We start from the raw sequence: 21,503 nt of genomic DNA, 5'->3' as shown, positions 1-21,503 counted from the left end.
CGGGCCAGTGTCCAACAATCACACTGCTCTCAATGGGAAGGGCCATGCAGGAGGGCGGGTGAACCCCAGTTCAGCAGCTGGGAGAGGCTGTTTTGAGTTACTACACTGACCTTGTTTTAACAACACTCTCTCAGTCCTTGGAATACAATATGACTATGTTACAGTGGTGCTGGAGAAATGTAATGAGTTACGCCCAGTGATCAGGATGTTCCAGTAACACATAAAGAATTACTCACAGTGTGAGGAAAATACAACAACTGTCCTAAATATTCCAAAGGACACAATGTCATGACACCAAACACTGCAGTTCCACAGATGGCCATTTGAGGCTGGCTCCAAAAACGAGTCACACCTGTTAGACCTCTAAGTCTACGTCTACAGTCACAAAGAGTTTTGAAGTGATTTTGGAGCAGAATATACATACTGACTATAATGATGATAATAAAATAGATATGAGGTCCCATCTGCAGCTGGGGGATTCCCTGAAGCTTGCATTCAAAGAACAGTTGCCAAACAAATCTCATTACTAGACCTACAGTATCATCACCTCCAGTATACTAATGACTATGATAACCATGTGTTTTAATATATACAAGTGAAGCATATAGGGATGTGAGAGACGGCAGGTGCGTTTGATTGCCACAGCTCAGACATTAAACATCTGCACAGCAGGATGTGTGTGAAGGAAAGTCTGCAAGTACAACTCTCATTGGTGAAGCTGGATGATAATGAACCGGGCTGTTCTGCACAGCTCTCAAACACGACATTCAGATTGTCTTGTTAAAGTGGAAAATAACAATTCTGTAGAGTCCTCTGAAGCTGAAATTGCAGCATGAAAGACTCACAGACTAGCAGATTAAAGGACATCAGGCACACGTTAGACGACCGAAACATTAAAGCACCTTTTTCCATGTTTTTTTTTTTTTTTTGCATTTTAACAAATAATGTTTGCTGTGTTCAAAATGACTCAGTGTGCATCTGAAACTGAGGATCTGGAGCGTGCGTATTAAAGCTCTGTGTCGTGATTTCTCTGTTTTTATACTCTCAGCACATCTGCTGAGAGATGCGGTGAGTAATTTGCATGGAAGGTGAGAGAGGAGCGCATACCTTAACATATCTGTTCAGACGTCCGATGTATAAAAGCTTTTTGTGCATGTTTTATTAAAAAGAAAGAAGAAAAGAGAAGATCTTATAGCATGCATTCTCTGATTGACAGCAAAAGAAAAATCTAAATCCGATGACATGATTGACATATTGAGGCAAAAATGGAAGAAAAAAAAATCCCAGCGCACATTAAAATAAATCATAAAATATAGATGCCCAATTTGATGCAAGCTGCAGAGCTTTTCACAGAAATGAGGCATAGATTATGCAGTAGGTGAAAGGTGAAGAAGAGGAGGTCCCACAGGGTCACAGATGAATTAATTGAGTCAGAGCACAGCTCTGCTTGTTCTTTTCAGCAGTGCCAACGCTAAACAGACACTAACAAGATCTTTCTAAGTGCTGAGTTACTTAACCAAGTGCTTCAACAAAATAACAGCTGTAACCTGGTTCGCTCAGGAAAATTGATAATGGCTCAGCTGAGCTCACACTCCCTGGCCTGCATAATGTCTCCCAGTGAGCCAGCACGTCAGTCCGCAGTACTGAGCACCACAGTTCCTCTATCAGTCAGCCAGGCTTGATGAGGTCAAGAGTGTGTTTTAAACCATATTGATTTGCTTAAGGTTGGGAGCATTTCAAGCACCAAGCAGCAGCATCAACCAGCTGAGAAATCTGTGATAATTATGACATGCACAACAAGTACAAGAAGTGATCTAACGCCGCCATCTTTAAACATACCTCTTGTAAAAGTTGCTGTGTGGGTGCAAACACAGCACATGCCAGTAATCCAGGCAAAATGCTTTGAACTTCCACATCCTTGGGTCAGATGATCAAGAGGACAGAATAGCAGCAGCAGGATCCAACAACGTTAAAAGGCAGCATGACACCGCGAGCAAAGTAGCCAGTGAATCCCTGACATGGAGCGATCGTCCTCTGGAGCTCCAGCCTCACCACTGCCACTGGATGACAGCCTGAGGAGTGGTTTTAACCCGCCCAGAACAACCACACCACCCCTGGACCTGTCTCAGTCATCACCAACCCAGAAAGTCAAGCCTATGAGGAACCCTCCAAGCTTGATTTGGACCAAGTATTAATAATGCTCGGGATCCTCCTCCCAAAATAAGCTCTATATTGGCTGCTTCTCACTCTTATCCAGGTCAGTCAGTCTGTCCTCTGTGCCAGTCCCTCCACACAGTGCGTCAGCCCAGGATCCTCTGAGACATCATGGCTACAGCCAAAGCTCTGCACCGCTCCAGCAGACACAGGTAGAGGAATGTGTAGGAGCACAGATGCGAAGAGGAATTCTCCAAAACTCACTCATCTCTGTCTGAACCAGCATTCAGGGTCACACACATCAACGGCTGTCTGTTGCGTCTGCTCCTTTGCTGCAGCAGGAACAAACTTTCCAATGAGGTAAGACTCCTTTTTTTTCCTCTTTTCATGCCCTCTTCTTCCCCCAGTGAAAACCTCAACCTTTCTCCTCTCCTCCTATCTCTGTACCCTTCTCCTGCTCCTCTCCCTCTTGCTCTCTTCGTCTCCCTCTCCCCGTTACAGCGGCTGCCATCCACACAGGACCTCCCAGGATTGTGCCGATTCCGGTTGCTGGGCAACACTACCGTACTACTGAAGCTTCAAATGGAAGCCTCACAGAGTGGCCCACGATTGGCCGGCCGTTGAGCAGGGAGGGGCTGCTGCAATGTTGTATGACCACATGAGTTTATACACATGCTTTGTTCAGATAAATATGAGTCTTCGAGTGGTCTCAGATAAGAAGGGACTTTATCAAGGTAACAAATGCATTGTGAAAAATGAAGGTATATATAGACTGCTTTAACAAAAGTCATATGATTCATGAGATGAATTAAACTGCAGCTGACTGAGCTATCAATATGGTGAAATTCATTTTAAGGCATAAAAGTGTCTTCATTACAAGATGAAAATCTTTGCTGCAGCCCATATTCAGATCTAAAATGAATAATAAATATAATTAAATGTTGCTCTCTTTTCTTGCTAAAGGGGCTTTTGCATTTGAACACACTGCTTTTCTTTTTCTGTAGCAGTGCCAACCATCCTCAGCAGTCATGGGAAACAGGCGTGGAAGGGCTCCTCATCAATATTCAGCCACTGTCACTGTCCAAACACAACAACTAAATACCACATATTTACCCAATTTACTCTCATAAGCCAACAAATATGTATTATTGTACATATTTATACACAAACACAATAGTTGGTATAATTAGATCTGTTCAGGCATCTGACAAGTCAATCGCCACATGACTCTTTTCACACAACTCCTGGCACATTATGGGATTCCTCTGTTTTCCCAAGCCCCAAGATATAGAAAGAGCAATGCAGCACAAAGGCTATACTGACAGCCAGCAGGGACACTGAGGAGGAATTAATTAATCTAAACACCATTCATCAGTCGCCTTTGTCACAGAGGGGGCCTCCGGATTTAAACACATCTCACAGAAAATGACCACACACTTGTTTATCAGTGCTCTTCATCATCATGATTTGCAAACATTTCACACTCTCCCTAGAACGCCTATCTTTCAATGTGAAGTGCTGGAATTTTATCAGATAATATTTACAGATAAAAATCCACAATTAAAGCACATAAGCGCTCGTCGTTCATTGCGGGTCGTGCCTGATTTTCCTTTTTTTTTTTTACCTTCAGTGGAAATACAGCGGCGTCTGTCAAAGGCAAAGAAGAGCAATTATTACAGCAGCCCTGTAACAGCCATAAAAAAATCAGCTGCTCTGATTCAAGCACAAATGACAGACTATTATTTGTTTGTGCAGTATAAAGAGCTGAGCAAGTGCGTGTACAAGCACAACAGGCTGCGATTTAATGGGTAGATGGATTGATTGTTTAAGATGACAAGCTTTGGCATGTCCATATGTCTGTAGCACATGCTGTATGTGTGTGAAAGCAGAGCTGCCTGCCAAGCGATCATTCTTTCCACTTAAATTTTGGTAGATGCAAGTATTATTTTATAGTGTTTGACACAGCTGTTGATCTTCCAGTGACAAATTACTTTCTTTCAATGCTTTTATGTCAGAGGAATGCTTTTTTAAATTGTAACAAGCAACTGAAACATAGTAGAGAGGCAAAATGCAACAATGAGGGTTGTGGAAAAAAATGCAGCTATATCGTTAGTGCTGGTAAATTAAAAAGATAGATGCCTCAAACTGACACTGAGACTCAGCCTGTCACTATTATTTGACCTTTCTCCTCATCGTTGTCCACTCTAAACCCTGAAAACCAATGTCAGTAGCAGCTCTACAGAGGTCAGAGTCACATCGTAACAAATGCAAGGCGTAAAGAATGCCTTTGTGGGTCAATATGTGTGAAGGATATAAAGATCTGACAGACATTGGCTTCTTTCCTGACTAAAATCAGCACTGCACTGCAGGTGGATCAATACAAATCTACACTGTTTCAGAGATAAAAAGGCCATAAAACAGACACTCACACTTGCTCAGCCATCAAGCTGAACAAATGACCTCATTTGAACAAATTCGTACTGTCTCCATTGTGCTGCAGCATCTACTGTAGTACACTGATACAGACTGATACTGAGCATTACAGCCAAAAGCCCCCACATCTCTCTGTGACTGACACAGTCAATCACATATAAACTACCTTGGAGGATTTCACTTGGCCTCCACAGAGTAGGACACACACGGTCAATACAGACTTCAACAGAAAATGGCACGCTACAGAACATTTTCTAGAAGGTAGTGCTGCATGTAAGACTGTGAAAATGACTGAAGATGACAGTTGGATGGATGGGTACTATGAGGAGCCTTAATTGTCCAAACCGTAACTGTTGAAGCACAAAAAAACATCAGAAAAGGCTTAGCTAAAAGGCTAAAGCAAAAAAAAATAAACAAATGAGTACATTTCTATTAAGTACACAGTAGGCTCATATTATTGTCTGTGTGAAGGACAGAAAATGTGTTAGAAAAGTTCACCCCCTGGTGGCAGATCTGAGTAGTTTCCATGACTTTAAAGGCTTGGCAGCCAAAGAGCTGATGTGATTGGAGGAGAATGAGGAGTCTGACAAGCTTGCTGATTCACTCAGACTGCATCAAAACACAAAGCATGGTGGAAATGATTTATTCCTCATTCACACCGCATCAGAGAAGGACTCAGTAAATGGCAGATCTGTAGTGGTCTTTACATTTGGGAGATTCCAAAGAGGGAGCAACATGAGCTCAAATGTATCTCCAGTTTATGTTACAGAGCGGATAATATCATTTTACAGAGGAGCTCTGGGGAGCTCTATCGTACAGGAAAAGTTCAGCACGGTTTGCATGATGCTCTTGCATCACATTACTGTACAGTACAGCTGTTTAGCTGCCAGCCTGGAAGCAGTCATGCAGAACACAGCTAGAGGAGGAAAAATGAGAGAACAGAAGAGAATACAGGAAGAAAGACGTAGACAGGGAGGAGGAGAAAGATTTTTAGTTTGATTGCTGCAAGGCATCATCCTTCAGCTGTATACCACTTTTCCACACTTCTTATAATCTTATGGTATTATTCCAGCCTCAGACCTTTCATATGGTATATTCACAGGCTATTCTTTAAGGTCCGTGACTTCATATTGTTCTTGTCTTCAGCTGTTGCGTTTTCATATCTTCCCAATATTCAAAGATTTTCTACTTTTCAAAATAAGAGCTTCATCTTTTCAAATTTTTAACCGTGTTTCAGCAAATTAAATTCAGATTGCAGATTTTCCAGCAATTCAGAGCAATCCTTCACATCAGCATTCAAAGCAATGCTTCAGCTGCAGCAATCGAACTTTTCTAGTTTTTATTGGGCTTTGTATCGCAGCAGAAAGCACAGGCACAGACAAGAGACAAAGAGAACAAAACAAATCTTTCGTGACTGATGGAGGAGGAGCTCTCCGTTTTCACTTTCTGTCAGCTCTGCTGACGGCCTTTTATAACCTGACTCTGAACTCATGTAGGACCGTGTCCTCCCTGTCAAGGAAGCAGACCACCAGTACTGCACACATGTCCACCACACCAGGTTGTATTTGTCAAAAGCTTAACTGTAAAATGGAAAGGATGACTGTATCGTCTTCAATAACTATATGGCTGTTGAGAGATGTGTGCAGGCTTATACCTGATCCAATGTTCACACATCATTATGATTCACCGTGTAAAATCACTGATAGGATTAGCATGTCTTGTATGAGGTAAGTAATGCACACAGAAATTCCAGAGTCATGAAAGTGAAAGTCACGTAAACAGAGGATTTATAAGCATGAGTCATTCACTATGTACTCTGTAGAAATGGCTTTAGGTGTGACATTTACACCTAATGAAACAGTGAGCAGAAACCATGAATATAGAAATGTAAGAGCTCACTGGTATGGTTTTCATTATATAACATTGTTGCTGATAAACATATCCTCGTATCTGTTTTTATTTTTTTCATTTTTTGCCAGAGGAACAAAATGTTCTGGAGATGCATCCTTTTTTTCTGAAGCACCCAACTCTCCTCTGTGCTGTCGCTTCTGACGCTGCCATTGGCAAAGGCAGGGGCTTATTATGGGCTGTTTCAAAAACCACAAATGCATCAGCGCTAGCTTCTCCCCGGAGGAAACTTCAGCTCACTGAGATGTGCTCCTGAGAGCCCAGCAGCTCCCATTGGTTTGATCATCCGTACACATGGCTGACACGGCTCCAGCTGCAAGGCCCAGCCGCTGAAAGCTCGCTGCCAGCCAACAGATGTCCAGCTGCTGACGTTTTTACTGTGCAAATGACAGCCTTTGAGCTGACTGAGCTCAGCCTGAGCCAAGTTTGTACTATTTTGGTGATCCAAAAAATGCACACAATGCTACTGTAGCAGTGGTAGGAAAAAATGGTACAGTGTGGCTGGAGCAGGAGACGACATTAGGTGTACTGCTATCTGTCACACATGGATAAGAAGCTTATCAATAAAATAAAGTTGCATTAGAAGCTGAATTAGGACTTGTTTGCTCTGATTATGATATCAGACAAGTGAAGAGTCAAAGCTATTATGATCACAGGCCTGTACATACTAAGCATTTATCTTCTTTAATATTTATTTTTATGCCCCCAACCACCGCTGTGAACTGACAGCATGTTCTATATGCCAGCCTGTGTGCTGGCAGCACAATGCATTATACGCAGTTGTTGTCTTACGCAATAGTGCCATGCATCCTACAGCTGCTGTCTATATAGTGCATGTAGGCAGATTCAGGGCAGAGCTAGCAGTTTCTCTGTCTCTCCTCTCTCTCTCTCTCTCTGCAGACCCAGCACACTATGCTGTCAAAGGCTCAAGCTCAAAGTGGAGGAATGTGTCGTCACTGCCTTACAGCTTTGGTGACGCACTCTCTTTTTCATCAGAGCTAGCGTCACTTAAATAGGGGCAATGCATTCAGAATGTCTCGGCCAATAATGGGAAATAGGCATTCCTCCTGAAATGGGTTTACAGCACGAACGCCCTCTGAGAATGCATGACATTATGACAGTGAAGGGTAACACTCATTGATGTTTAGCCACCTTGTATCTAAAATGTTATATATTCATCTTGCTGGAGGAAAATCCTCCTGGATGATAATGTCATGGACAATAGGATTAGCGGTTTAGTTGGTTTTGTGCACACATCTTGACACCAACACACATTTTCCATTTGGATTTAAAATAACAAAAATGGGGCTTAAAAAAGCAGCTGAACATTGTCAGGGTGGTCGGTCACATGGTCAAGCTCTGAACAAGGCACTTATGTAAAGCAGAAGGATGCATGTCAGTGTCAGTTTTTACCATGAGACAGTGACAGTTGTTCTCTTGGGCTAACTGAGACTCAAACTATGATGTTTTTTCTAAACCTAACCATGTATGTTTTTTCTTTAAATCAAACTAAAAAAACAACTTTTGGACAACCCCTTGGAAAGAGACCTTCAACTTCATATATGGGATATAAAAGCTGTGCCATCCTTTTGATAGATTTGGATTTATTGAACTATAATATTGCGTGTGTTCCACTGTGCTAAACCTGACACCTTTCATATCATGCTATATTCTGCACTCAGCCCAAGACAACCTCTGGGTCCCTTCAGGCCTGAGTAGTGAGGTGTAATATCCTTTAAGGCCAAGAAAGCCTTTAGCAAAACTCAGGATATCCTCTGCTTCTAGGTCTTCCAGGGTTTTAGATACTGCTTTAGAATTCCAGAGGGGGCACGACGAGAAGAACTGCCAGCAATAATGATGAAATGACATTTACAACCAAACAGGCTCATCCCACTCCAGCTCCTCATTAAAGCAGTATTGGCCAGAGCCTCAGTCTGTTTGACAGACAGGAAAAGCCACACATATTAGTGTCAATCTGAGGCACATCTCCAACGGAAGCCACAAAGTCATCGATTTGCAGCACCTTTCTTGAGGGTCTGCCCCTCAGTTAGGTCATGTGACTGTGTGGTTAAAGCTTAGCTTCAAGCTATAGTATGTGGCAGCAGCTAACCACAGGCAGTTTGAAATCAAGCATAATTATTGGCACATTTACAAAACTTGACAAAGCATTTTATAATGTGCAGCACACAATAAACGAAAACAAGAAAGAGATTTAAGCCAATAAATGGCAGCAGCAGACTGCCCGTGAAAGAGTCAGCAAAGACCCATGAAGGTCTAGTGTTCATTAAGATGACTGATCCCCATGCATGGTATTAGATCATGACATGACAGGGTAATTCAGCTCAGCGTTCTGCACCATCTGGTAAGTACATGTGTGGAGAATGCAAGTACACATGCTGGGAAGGAATCCGACCGCACACACTATAACAAACAAACTTAGATGTGCCTCTGCAGAGAAATAAGGAAACAAAATGCTTATTCAGCTGAAGGTGTTGTGTACCAAGCAAGGCAATATTTTACATTTTGTCATCACTGCAGAATAGTTTACACCTGATTTAATGAAGCAGAAACGCAAGCTTTCCGTGCACAGACTGTAAGACTCATCGCCATCCCAAAAATAACAGCTCAGACCTAGCCGCATTTTACGTGCACACACACACACACACACACACACACTGTACCAATACCAATCACACACCAGAACACACTCACACCCACAAATATACAGCAGGAGCTGCGAGGAACTCATGTGCCCAGTACGAGCTGTCACAGCATCATCCAGTAATGAGTCATTTTTCCCAGCCACGCGAGGCTCTAAAACCATCCTTCACATGACTGTTGTGATTTCTGTCAAAGGTTTGTGAATACAAAGCAACACTCAGGTTTACATACGCAGTAATTCTTCTTGAAGAAATCTTAGAATGTCATTCACACAAATGTATGTTCCACCACGTCGCCCCTCCCCATGGCAGAGAGAGAGAGAGAGAGAGAGAGAGAGACGTTGTTTACGAAGAGCACAGGAAGGGAACACGAGAGGACACAGCAAGGTCTGGATACCATAGGTGACTCAGCATGGACAATGGAGATGTAGACAATGTGTTTTCCACCACCACCCACTTGACTGCTCTGTCTATGAATGGGAGCTTACACCACTGCCGCCCTAGCAGGCGAACCTGCCTGCACGTCTGTCTGCCTCCAACAGCGTTTACACTCAACATTCTACTCACATGTCATAGAGCCGGTAACCCATGGCAGAGCCCGGTCTGCTTGAGTGGGACCCTGGGTCTCGTGTCCGTCTGGGGTCTGTGCTGCTCACCACGGCACGCCACACACTTGGTTTGTCCATCCTGAATGCTGGTCAACGGGACTCTACGGTGGGACGGCGTGCGCACACAGGCTCACTCACATTCACTCTCCCTCTCCCTCCCAGTCACAAACATGGGCTGCCAGAGAGCTGTGTGTGTGATGTAACAAGGAGCATCCAAGAGGCTGGCAGCTGGTAGGGGTGGGGGGGCTAGTGATGGAGGAGGAGGAGGAAGGAGGAAGGGAGGAAGGAGGTGTGGTGCTGCTGTGGAGCCCAGAAGCTAAAGGAGCTGTCTTTTGAGAAGCCTCTGTTCTGTAGCATGGTGTGTGATTTGTAATTCTTTGATAGCCATGGGTGACGGCCACACCTAAACACATGCAAAAGGAAATAACCTACACGAGAGCTGCTGGGAGGTTTACTAAGATTTTACAGCCTCTCATAAATACACGGAAGCATCTGCAAGCACCTCTCTCCACCCTCTTATCTGGTCTGGAGTAGTACGGTCCTCAGCAGGGCCATGTGATTGGCTCCTTGGTCTCCATAGAAACAGGAGGATGTGTCAGAGGTAGGGCTCATTATCATGCCTTCTCTCTCTGCCCTCCCTCCCCATTTTGTTTTCACTCCCTCTCTCTTCTCTTTCTTTCTTTTCCAATTTCTTCTCTTCTCACATACTCACCTCCCTCTCCTCCCCTCTCCGCATCTCTCTCTTGCCCTCCTGGAATCAATGCACTTTTCTCAGTGGCATCTTTCAGTCTAATGAGGGACACACAGGTAATTGTTGCCTAGCTTGGATTGATTAAAAACACTAGAGATAAGATTATTTGTCAAATATTTATTTGACAAAAAAAAACAGATTTTTATACCAGCGATAAAATTGTGCTTCTACTGTAACTTTGGGATGACAGACAAAACAACCAAGTAAAAACAACACAGCTTGCACAGACATTGCATCATGTGCAAGTCATGTCAAAACCAGAAAGGATGTGTGAAATATTCAACAGAAATAAAGCAGCTTCCATTAGTTCAGGAGGGAAGTGGATGTTTTAGCAGAAAATGGGTCAAAAGCATCAGAAACTGTAGGAGTAAGACTGTTTTCAGCCACTGTGCCCCTATTACAGGGGTGGGCAATTTTTTTTTGCGAGGGCCACATAGACTTCCATAAGAAAAGCACAGGGCCACATTTTTTCATAAATAATAACATAAATTGGAAATCACACATTGAAGACGCAAGCGGGCCGGGTGTGGCCGTACTTTGCCCAGGTCTGCCCTATTAGAATAAAGACGGCCCTGTTGTTAAACAACTTCACCTGATAGCAGCATCTAAAGCAGCCGGTAGGCAGGCAGGAGAGTGTGCAACTGTGCATGAGGAAAAGCTCTGATCAGGACTTCATATAGACACACACACACAGCTAGGCTTGAGATAGAAACCCTATGCAGATGGCTTACAGTCTCCAGTGGAGGATGTGTTTCATCCCGTGCAGACTCAGTGGCATGCAGCGCTGTCGATGTGCTGAGTGCTGATGTAGAGGTGACTAATAACACCAGATCTTTGTCTTTTTGTTAATGAACTTTTGTAGTAGCTATTTGTATGTGTGCGTCATCTAACTGCAATTGCATTGGCGATGTAACCTGTAATTATGAAGCACAAGTGCAGATTCCTCTGACATGCAGTCTGTGTATGTGAGTGTGCAGAAATCCATTTTAGAGCATCACTCTATTAACATTACCCATCCACACTGCCATGAAATCTAATGTTCCTGCTGCTCGGGGTGAATGTTAATGTTTTTTCTCCCCTTTTGGTATCACCCTCAGACTTATGAGCAGCATTTTGAGCAGCTGATGGTGGGACCATCACCATCACAGCACTTCTTAACATCAACAAATTAAACTTAGGACACATTGAACATGTTTATTTTTGCTGTGAATTTAGGCATTTTAAAATGGAAGGCATGGGTATTGACCAAGAAGCAATAGGGCTGAGAAAGGAAACTAACATCCAAGTACCAAAATCTGCAGTTCCTCAAGTGGCCACTGGAGTCTAGAGACACCTCAACCTAGTAAAAATATGGTTTTGTCTCTATCGGTGATGTCTTTGGTAAGAAAAAAAGGCATGTAAAGCCCTTTTCACCAGGGCTAGCACAACCCTTCTAACAATTTGAATTGCTGTATGTTGTTAACCCTGCAGCCTCTAACTAGCTGACCTTCACATTTTAACCAGTTAACTCCTGTAATACAGGTTTGTACCAACAACCAAAGAGCACGGGGATGCTTAATTGGAGGGATGCAGGTAAAAGTCAAGTACAATTCCACCAAAGATTGGTATCTCACCTTTTCCAGGCTGACTGTTGGGCAATCTAGGTGCTCCTTCCAAAGGTGTTCAGTGTGTGTAGCAATGAAAAAAAGGCCAAGGGGGGGAGGGGCCCTGATGGGGCAATGGTGAGCTCCATTCTGTTCGACATTTTGTGTGTCGCAAACCCTGAGCAGAGTGTTTAGCAGTCAGAGCACACACAGGCAGAGGAGCACAGCGGTGAGCAAGATGTTTGCTCAAACTGACAAATATCTTTAAATTCATAGCTGTAGTTTTTCAGCAGAGAAGATTTTACAAACACACCTGATTAGAAGACTGACACTAATATTTAGGGTGTAATCTCATTTCTAGGCTAATGTATCCCTGCATGCATCAGAGCATGGTGCTACAGTGTCCTTTCAGATTTACATCCGTTGGCCTTCTTGTGCCAAACGCAGGTCTCCTCTTTCACCATATGGCCCCTTTAAGTCCATCTGGCCTGTGCGTGTGTGTGTGTGTGTGTGTGTGTGTGTGTGTGGGCTGCTGAAGCTGCATTGTGTGTATGCACACGAAAACAAAGCACAGATGCACTAACATACAACCCACATGGAGCACACACATAAACACCCAGCAGAAGGGCTTTTACTACCACAGGAAATGCACACTGATGACTTTCATCCTAATTGCCACGTCAGTGCTGGAAGAAGGAGCCAACTGGCCTCCTTACATGACGAGCTCACATGCAAAGTAACCAGTAATAATGGAGGAAGAGGAGAAGGCCCGCAGTACCACAAATGTCTTAATGGATATTCAACAAAGCCTGAGACTGATTCGTGTTCTTTCACTAGAGCTGAAACAATTACCCTATGACAAACTGAGAAAATTGCTAAGCAACAGCTTTGACAACTGATTAAACACTTAAGTATGTGTTACTTAAAAAGGGCAAAGAGTCACTGGTTCTTGAAGGTGAATATTCACTGAGTTTTAATTGTCTGTGGGGAAAATTAATGAGATGAACTGATTTGGCTTCTGAATTGTTGTCTGACAAAAAAAGCAATTTGGAGATTTGCCCTCTTGCACTCTACATAACTGGGACATCCTGCATTCCTTTACATTAAGGACACTTTACAGATCAGACTAAATAAGATTTACAGCACGTCCTCAGCAGGTCAACCACAGTAGCAGTTGAATTCTTGTGCCTCCCTGTGTGTGAATAGGTACAAGGATGCTATGAAAACAGCAGAGAAGCTTCTTGAGGTGGAGATATGTTATGCCTGGAACACATGTTTACATTAATGGTCTGTTTTAACCCTTCTTAAAACTAACCAAGTGGTTTTGTCAAATAAACCTGAATATGAACTGCAAGCGTCTGCATACACAGACAGGCAGGCACTAGATAAAGAAGACAAAGGTCAAGCATCAGCAGACTTCAGAGAACATATTAGACAGAAACTTTAATGAAAGAGAGGCTGTCTGCAGGAGTAGAGAGAATGTAAGAACAGTGTTCACAGAGAGGCAGGAATGTGCCATGAAGATGGGTTTGCTGAATCACCAGTACAGCTTCCAGTCTTGCAAACCTCTGACTGAAGCTGTGAGGAACATTAAACATAAAACTGATCGATGTCTGAATATCAGAATGCTGTCAGTAATATGTCCCACTCAAATAAATTTCCTAATAGAGGAGACAAAAAGCTGGACTTTCAGCTTTAATTGTAAATCACACCATTGCCTCACACAGCTTGTTTCTAGCTGAACTGGCTGTCAGGCTCTGCTGAGTTGCTTTAACTGATATGAAGACAGATTAAGTGAAGTGCTGGACTGAGGTCATAAAACAGCAGGTTCTGTACATTTAAAGAAATGATGCAGCACTTTAGTCACAGCTTTAACAGAAGAAACTGTTACAGTGTGTGTTTTCAGCGAGTCTGCCCTAAATGCAGAAACAACAGTACTGGTGGAACTATCTGTGCCTAACAGCAGGAAACTATGTTTTGTCCTTAACTCCGCTGCTCTGCAGGGGTCCTGTCTGCTCACATGAGCCTTCAGCCCCCACTTCAAACACATCAGAAACAGACAAGTGGAAGGGAACAGATTCAGCACTTAGAGCTGAAAGCCACAAGATGGCAGTGTGTCACCTCTTCTGCATGAGCAACGCCACCATGATGCGATCGATGCCATTACTGATGATGGGGAAAAACTCCCCCCCCCCCCAGGAGGTTTCATTGTTAGGCCACATGTCACAGGCCAAAGGAGAAAATATTGCATGCTTAATTTAGTGACATTAATCAAACGGACTTATGCAATTCACAGTATATATTTTATCACAAGCAGACAGTTAAAACAATAAACATCAGAGCTTGTTCACTTCAGTTATTTCAGCTTTGTTATGTTCAGTCCTGCAACCACTCCTGACTAAAAACACACCCATGAAGTTTTTGTTCCACAAAAACATTTTTAAAACCACCCCAATTAGTGTCAACAGATGGTAGAACTGACTTCACCTCCCCCGTAGATTGTGACCCCTCCACCCTACTCTGGAGATAAGAGGTTAGAGGTTTAGTTTCCCTGCTGTTTTTCCATGTAAGAACGCAGCACAGCCTCTCAGTAGCTCGCTGGCAGAGAAAACACAGTGCTGTGCAAAGGCTCCTTCTGTCACTGACTTGGCCTTAAGCCTGAGAACATCAGAGGCAGAAGACAGACGAGCTTTTCATAGCAGGCCAAACAAAGAGCTGTCTCTGTCTGCAAAGTACATAGAGACATTACTTGACCCCTCGAGGCCTCAGCTGATGCCTTCACTGCCATCACACAAAGTTTAGACTTCTCGATGAGATGATGTCCAATACTAATGCACTCCTCCATATATCTGGTGACTTTAGCAACAGAATATGCTTTACATAAGCATATTCTGCTTATGTAAAGCAAGACAATAATATATGTAAATTCATACTTATGACAAATTGCAAAATATATTACCACCAAAAACAAAATAAAACAAAATATGTATCAAAAATTCTAAAGAAAAACTCCATATATTTATGGTGTCCTTCCAGTACATGTTGTTTATTACACTGAAGCCCTAAACAGAGCTGACCAATTTAGCCAATCATAGACAGATAAAAGTAGAACTCAGAGAAAAGCAGACACTGTTCTACTGTTAGCTTTAAATGAAAATGTTCTACAATTCCACTTCTCAGTGCTCGCTAACTAGCTAAATAGCATTATTCATCAATCAGTATTGCAATTATGTCTCTTAGATTACCACCAGTAATCCACCCTGGATTACTGGCTGCTTTATAATGAGTCCGTGTTTTTTTTTTCCTACTCTTTTAGGCCCATTATCTCAGTTCCTATCCTATAAGCTGAGTGAGATACTCAATATGACACCATGGTCAGAGTATCACCTGTGATCATATTTCATATGAGTTTGTGTAATTGTTCTGACTGCCAGAAGGGGGAGACAAAAGTCCTGCACTGTATCTTTAAGTGAAACGTTTGTCACACTGATGGAAGGTGATTTGGTAATTTTCTTCTCCCTGCAGTTTGTATTCTGCTCCTCCCTCGCAGGAAATTTCACCCCCACACAAACATTCAGCAGCATCTTGTTAATAATCTTGTTTCTCATGCACAGACAATTGCCTCTGCTTGAGTATTAGAGCTGGAAAAACCCTCTGAGAACAAGCAATTATGCTCTCCAGGCTTATTTCCTGGGGAGAAGTGTGTTACTCCTTGCTCCATCACCTCGTCCACGCGAGCCCTCCCTCTGCTCGATTTGAGTACTGATACAGAGCTATGGAATTGCAAATGCCTTCTTTCAGACTGAGAGATAGATCTGAAACGCTCGGAGGGCCCCTTCTGCTTGATATTGCATAGAACTGATGAAAGGATAAGATCTGTGAGGGAGTCGCACAGTACCACTAATCTTTCACTATATCTAATTTACCAGAGAAAGTGGCAACACAGTAAAAGCAAATCAGCAGTGGAGGAAAAAGAGATGCTGTGACATGTTTTCACTGGCTCATGGAGCATCAGTTGCACTTTCATCACCTAACAGCTTTCCAAATCACACAGGTGTCACACATGATTTTGTCTTGTATTGTAACACCTGTGCGCTGTCATCACACATCTGGGTGCCTTTTCATTACTGCAGCAGAGATGCATTCGCTTGTAGGCACATCACACTTATTCAGCCTCGACTGAAATCCAAACTCCTGCCTTTCTGAAGAGCTGTACACACATTACATACTTTCCTATTAACTAAGCTGCTTTGGCATTTTTTTTTTGGCAGTTTGCAGATTGCAATGTTTTTTTTCCATCTGCTGAAAACAAAAACTAGAAATTAACATTTTGCAACAATATTGTGTTCTCTGCCACAATCATGGCAAATTCCTGAGAGGGTTTGTTTGCGTTATCTGATGATAAATTCATCAGACACATCTTATTTATTGTGACTGTCAAGGTAACCGTGTGCTTCCACAGTGAGCAAAGTGAAGAAAAAATGAAACTATACGCTTGGTAATCGCATCATAAGTCACAACTGTAGAAAAAACATCAATTATTTATCCTCCTCAATGTTTAGAGGCCTGGAAAGAATTATTATTTTATTTATTAATCAATCACAATTTCCAATATTTTGGATGCCTGTGACTCCTGAAATTACATGTATCAGTGGTAGTATAATGAATGATAACAAAGGCAGATGAAGTCCATTAAGTACAGGAAGCAGGGATGATGGGAACTAAGTATAGAGGCTGAGGGTCCCCGCCCATTGTCAGACCATTGCTTTTTCAATGTACCTTTCAGTCAGGTTTAAGTATTATAGTTACACTAACAGGAGGAATTATATGTTTGTATTTTCGCTGCCACAAGAGGTTGCTAACCTCTGTATTATCAACTGCTTTTAAGGTCTTCCTAGTGATTACATGGTTTGTAATAAAGCACAAGAAGGCCCGTATACTGTTCATAAAGATGGACACACTGATCTAAAAATGGACAAAGTTTGGAGTGGAGCAGTGCTTTGGTACAACGCTATAAATGTGTTTGTCTGCTGTAAAGCTGGGCATTTTAACATGGGAGTACAATCATGTTGGCATTTGTATGTCAACTTCATCTTTCAGCCTCAAGCAGCATATTATCACACCTGAAATGCAGTAAGAGTCGATCAATAGTAGCAGCATCAATTTAAATCTATCTACCAGCCAATATGCTCACAACTGATTGCCAGCTTTTATTGTAGTGCTTCACAGTCCCATAAGACTGTTTAAGTGCAGCACGGCCGCCTGAAAGCAAAACAATGACACCACGCGCCACACACACACACACACACACACACACACTCATGTGTTGTTTTTCCCCTTGGCCAAAAGGATCAGCATCCAAACTGTGTGTGAAGTCAGGCACATTTCACAAAGAGCCTCACATTCTTCTCTGTTACTCAAAGAGTCAAAAGCAACTTATCATAAGCCACACGGCCTGGACTCACTCCTGTATCAAAACTGGGTGCGTTTGCAGTGATCCAGCTTCAGAGCGCAGCACGGAGCCAGTAATTAACTCTGAGAGAATGTGATGACGAAACAGAAGCTGCAAACTTCAAAGACAAGCCGAGAGCTTTCCCAAGAGTTCAAACACATTATGGAAGTGGGCCCACTGTTTCATTGGCCTATTAAATCATTGTGCAGCTGTGATTTCCCATCTGCTGAAATCAAACCTTTACAATACTAACAGCAGTAAATAAAAAGACCCAATAAAGAAAGAATTCATACAACTGGCTGAATTTACTGGCACTTTCATTGCTGCTTTGTTAAATCTCCACTGTCTCTTCTACACAACAGACACTCATTCATTTACCAAGGACTGTTTGCTGCCATATACAACACATTTTTACAGTGTTGTTAAAGTCTTTTCCAAATGACCTCAGATACTGTCAAGGCTTTCGAAGAGGAGGAGGAGGATGCTGCATCAAAGACCCACAACCCTGCCATGATGCAGGGTTCATGAACCGACACATAGCAATGCAATCATTTCTATATTATATGTCACTTGTCCACTGTGTGGACCCCTGCGGCTTGATCACAGTCTCATGAGCTGTCCCCTCCGCCTCCAGCCATCAGTGAATAACACACTGGCTGTTTCAGCAGGGAGGAAGGATGTGTCCCCAGGAAGACAGAGCCATTCCCACGAATCAATAGGCTATGCATGCCATGCAGCATGGTATTATTAGAGGGCCTGATAATCACAGGTTCTGTTCTGAAACAGCCATTCACCATAATGAAGATCATAAAGCATATGAATTATTTACACATGAAATGGAGCTCCAGGTTCAGACCCAGTCAGGAAAGAAGCTAGAACACAAATAAATGGAGCTGCAGCAATAATAGCAACATTTATGACCTTTTGGTAATATCATGGGAGCCTTAGGACAGGGATGTAAACATTTACAAAAAGATTTATGCTTCTTCGTGACTGTACTTATACCTCTGTAAATCTCCTGCCCTTTATCTAATAATCAACATGCCTCCCTAATTGATGAGATGATAAAGAAACACAGATAGAGAGGGGGAAAGAAAAAAATAGCAGATGTTTCTTTGATTTGGGTAAAAGAAGAAAGCCAAGAAGAGAGCCATGAAGTGAGGAAAAAGGAGCGAGAGAGAGCGTGTTGGGTATTTAAAAGCATTCATTCAGCCTTGAGCTGGGCTTGATGGGTGCAGAGAGGTCTTAACTCTGGACGGGACTGAACTAGAAGGCAGCTGCAGGCGCTGAATACAGCAGCTTCTGCACAGGCAACACCCCAATCAGTTAAAACATGCTTTGGTTTGATGATGATGCAGTGAAGCTGCTGATGAGCTGCTCAATAGTCCTAATGTATTCACATAAAATATAGTATGCACTGCTTTTGTGCCATTTTCTTTCAAGTTGCAGCTACATGCCTTCAGATAAATTCAGATTCTTCTCCCTCAGTAAAGCGTATAGACCAATTATCCTGTCTCACAATAAGCTGCAATCCTGCATCCCTATTGGGCTGGCTGACTGCTCCAGTTTTGCTTTCTCAATCTGACATAAACACACTCCCTGCTCTCACCTCTCGCTGGTGCAGAGCACTCAACGCACAACAGCCACAGGAAGACAATAAGAGCAGCACAAAAGAAACAGTCACAAATCTTTACCTTACAGACCCAAAGAAGAGGTCATTTAGAGACATCATGATGTTTCTGGACAATGAAACAAAGATATAAAGAAAGGTTATGTACAAAGGGCTGTTTGGTATGTGAGTGTGTTGCTCTGAAGCTCTGTGTCTGCATGGCTTTCATTTTGGGGGCATGTATGTAGCTTCTTTACATTAGCCACTATTCTGCTTTGGTTGTACGTGCTTGCCAATAACTTCATGACGAGCTACTGAGAAGGTCAATTGCTATCATTCTCCATCCATCCATCCATCCATCTTCTTAACCCACCTTGAGCAGTACAGGGTCATATATGACATGACATGTAAAACATTACTGTGGGCTCTAATTTCAAATTCTGTCAGATGGTGGGAACACTTTCTTCGATAAAAGAATCAGTAGCTGCAGCTGTATTTTGCCTATAACCATAAATACTGAAACATGGACCTGCTCCACCTTAAAGATTTTAAACTGTAACTGAATGTAAATGATCTAGCCTGACTTGCTTTTATTGCACTGCTCTGTTGTACTTCAGCCCAAATTAAGTTTTTTTTTTAGCCTCTAACATTCAAAGTGAGTGCAGCAGCTAAAAAAACATTTTTACTGCTCGCACTTATATGAGACATTTTTGTAGCTAATGGAAGTTAAAGTATCTAATTTACAATTCATATTAAAGTTGTTCACGTTGATTCAATGTATTATTTCATTTCAGTGTTTTAACAGGTCTTTTTGGCTGTGAGTCCTCCTCCCTCCTCCCTCCTCCCTTCTGCCCTGGGTTCTTTTGGTTCACTGCTCTGCTACCTGATCGACTGAGCTTGTGAGTGATGCAGGCAAGTCGAGAATGGAAAGACATTAAACACCTTGAGGAACATGTCTGTAAATCTGATGCGGGTGCTCTGATTAAGGTCAAGTCATCTTGCACCTTTGTTGGGGTTCAGATATTTGCACCATTACATCCCAGTAAGTCAGCAGGGATGATGATAACAGTGTTGTCTTATGCATGATTCTTTTGAGTCACATTTAGTGAGACACTTCGCTGTCCAAGGTGCTGAAGCCCACAACCAGAGGAATGACATCCCCAGTTTCCTTTAAGAATACAAAAGGCCAGTGATGGAATCAGTGTAAACATTCTCAAGGCATGTTGTTTACTTTAAAACACACTGGGACTAATTCTCCTTTGTGATGATTTGGCTGCTAAAAGATGTAATGAGTAATATAATTATGGCTCATAAGGCTATTAATTAGCTACATGTGGGCTACACGGTTAGCATCTTACAAAGACAATAAACACTATTATGTTAATGGTCTCTTGCAGTCACCTGAATAGATGCTTGCTGGCATCTCTGCTCGCTAGGACGATGAGGGAATCAAACATAAACATACAGAAAGTACTAACAACTGATAATGGCTATTGAATGGGATGATATCATTTCACAGTGAGTCCTCTTTCTCTATATAGCGACAGACTGCTGAGCTCATATACTGCTATGCCCATTCTCCTGATAATATTTGCAGGTTTAGTGGCAGCAGCATCACAACCAGCGGCCCATTTCCATTGATACTGAAACTGTATTTCCATTCAGGCGTGGAAAGTAGGTTATCACATATATAAGCTATTAGATTGCCTGTGTAGTTCTATAGCTGATCAAATGCTTCTTCTGAATACATCGTTGCAGGAAGCACAGGGAGAGAGAGAGATAGAGAGAAGGGCAGTGACAACGCAGCAACACAAGTGGAAAGCAAATAAGGAAAGAGAGGCGAAGAAAAAATACACAGCAGAAGAAACAATTCAAGTCAATCCCTGGAGTATGTTTTTGCTATTACAGCCTAGCAGCCGCTCTGCTTGCTCTGAATCTGATTGGCCCTCCCCAGAGATCACCCCAACTCTGGCATTAAGCATGTTGAGAAAGTCAGTCTTGGCGAACAACACCAGAGTTTGCCCATTACTTCCCCAGTACCTGCCTTATCTGAAACTTTTAAACAATGACAACATTGGACAGATGTCTGAAAATAGCACAAGCTGCAAATAAATAACATACCAATAATTACAGTTTCTCTGTGGTCACTCAAACATATATACCCAAGTGCAGAGCACAGCAGCTCACAAACAGCCTCCAGTAATTAATATTTCACTCCGTCCCTTCATGTTGGCGTCACACAAACGCTAACATAAATCACAAACCCTAACCCTAACCCTAACCCTAACCCAGTGGAGAAAGATTACTCAACATTTTTCACACAATTTCGTTCAGATACAGTGTGA

General features: G+C 42.5%; 1 protein-coding gene across 3 annotated transcripts in view; it reads right to left on the bottom strand.

Moving 5' to 3' along the window:
• LOC114438012 (IQ motif and SEC7 domain-containing protein 1-like) overlaps window positions 1–21,503 on the bottom strand; it is a 76,254-nt gene that overhangs the window by 33,995 nt on the left and 20,756 nt on the right. The gene's annotated exons all lie outside the window — the stretch shown is intronic.

This window comes from Parambassis ranga, chromosome 7 (genome assembly GCF_900634625.1).
Source record: "Parambassis ranga chromosome 7, fParRan2.1, whole genome shotgun sequence".
Lineage (NCBI taxonomy): Eukaryota > Metazoa > Chordata > Actinopteri > Ambassidae > Parambassis > Parambassis ranga.
Note: the sequence above shows the minus strand (reverse complement) of the source record. Positions and strands in the feature narration are given on the sequence as shown.